The 2140-nt window shown below is 33.5% G+C and overlaps 1 long non-coding RNA gene across 1 annotated transcript; it reads right to left on the reverse strand.

Annotated features, from left to right (window-relative positions):
- Nucleotides 1-285: 285 nt before the first annotated feature.
- On the reverse strand, nt 286-1905 carry LOC140694159 (uncharacterized). Its single transcript, XR_012069914.1, has 2 exons — nt 1638-1905; nt 286-566 (listed from the first exon to the last, which is right to left on the reverse strand). It is a non-coding gene; the product is annotated as an uncharacterized lncRNA (long non-coding RNA).
- Between the last annotated feature and the right edge of the window lie 235 nt (nt 1906-2140).

A 2140-nucleotide genomic window follows, 5' to 3' on the forward strand; every position in this document is an offset into this window, starting at 1 on the left:
AACTTAACACTTTTAATTCTTTCCAGGATGAACCAGAAACCACTTAGTAATTTTCCCTCTCTCCATGTTTTAGTCTTTTTCCAAATTCTTCCATTACTTCTTCTTCCTTACAAGAAATTATTTAAATTTACTCCCATATTTTTCCATCAAATGATCATATCAAATATCTATTTTTGTGTTTAAATGGTAACTTAGTCTCCCATTTAACTCTTAACTCTATTTAAAATAAATAAGGAAAATACAGATACACATCTATGTTTATTTTTCAAATAAGAAAATTGCAGATATTTGTCGACATTTGCCAACATCAATTTTAATCTTTGTTATCCTGCATAATCTGGTAGTCCTATGGTAGATCAGTTGTAATTTGATTGACGTCCATAAGCTGAAGATGGCTGATGAGTTGGCCTTGAAGGAGAGTTAGCTGATATATCAGCTATCACTGGCACTGGAAACCGTGTGTTGCTCCCTGGTTGAAGCTGAGAAAATCGACCTTCATTGGCAGATATGTTGTGATATCTATTTGGAAAAGTAGAAGGCTCCAACATCTGTCCAAAATAATTGCTCTGTGTGGGAGACAAGATGCTGTACTGAGAAGTAGAAGTTGTAGCTGTAATGAAGTTCACAACATGGCCATTTGCTTCAGTGTAGCTGCTTTGGGAGTGCCCGTGGACAGTGGTCAACTGATTTAAAATAGCACGTTGATCCACAGCAATTTGTTCTGGTGGTCTAACTGACATTGATGATGGAGGAGAAAAATTACCTCTGATCCGGGTAGTTGTATCACCAATTATGTGGCTAGTAGAGGGCTTTATTATTAGAGGTATGTTTAAATATGCAGAAGGCAAAAATGCATTTTCTGCACTAGTGTCAGTCACAAAACCAGAGTTATGATTATCCACATAATCCCCTGCTTAAATGTGCTTCTTCTTGAATTCTTCAGCCAATGAAGATATCAGAGGGGCATTTTTAATCCCAACTCTTCTTTTAATTCTCACTAAAAGCTAGGGACAAACTAGTTTAAAATTTGGATAATGATAGAACTGCAGCTAGACCCAAAGGAGAAAGATTTTAGTAAAATTTAAACCAAAATACAAGACTACAATAAGCCTAACCTATAAAATCTCAGATTTCAAGTTTACAATGCAAAGATAATATTATCAAAATGTGAACATTGCTGACAATATTTTGAAGTTCCTTATTTGGAAAATACACATTTAAATAGTATAGTCATCAAATTTAAGGGTTAGCATTTGCAGTAACTGTGAATGCCACTTTTAAAAAGCAGCTTTAATAACTTTATTTAGATTTCTGATAAGATTCATGGTTGCAAGAAAAGTTTCTCATAATCTTGACTACTTAAGACACTGACCTAATTTTTTAGAAAAAATAAAGTATTTTAGCCTTAGTAGTTTTATAAAATTTTCAAAATCTTGCTTTACATTTACATTACCATAGATTGGTGTACAAAATAAAATTTTATATATAAGTTACCAAGCGGTAACTAAAATATCGGAGTACCTTGCTTAAAACAGAAACTACTTTTTCTTCTGCTAGAAAGACATCTATACAAGCAGATCTTTGAAAATTCTGCCACTCTTTACTAAACCCATAAAGTTTAAGCTGTGTAACTTAACTTTTCATACTTCCAGTTTCAAATATTCTGAAAGAGGCGTTTCTTTCCAAAACTTCCTTCTTAAAGACATCTTCATCAATCACTATGGAAGTTCCATTATCATCCCACAAGATGGATTTAAATTGGTCACTCCCAGGCATTTTCCAGAGTTTTCTTGGAAATGCCAGAAAACAAAAATCATTATCTTCATCTGGTTTAGAGACACAATATTTGTAAAATGTTCTTTATATCAAGAATTCTTCAGACAAAGTCTGAAAAGCATTTTCTTCAGTCATAGACTTCAAGTCCAAGTCATCAGAGAATATTTGTTCACACAATAGAGATCTACTGGAGTTTACTGAACCAGTTGATCCATATTTATGGGACACATCTTCAAATTCTGATGAAACTTTTGCCATTTAAATAACTTTTTCTACAGCTACATTTCTAATCTGTGGGATTTTGAGCACTGCAGATTCAAATGATGCTGCAGCAGGCCTGTAAAGATAAACTGCTAGGCCATCA

This window comes from Vicugna pacos, unplaced genomic scaffold (genome assembly GCF_048564905.1).
Source record: "Vicugna pacos unplaced genomic scaffold, VicPac4 scaffold_20, whole genome shotgun sequence".
NCBI classification, from domain to species: Eukaryota; Metazoa; Chordata; class Mammalia; order Artiodactyla; family Camelidae; genus Vicugna; species Vicugna pacos.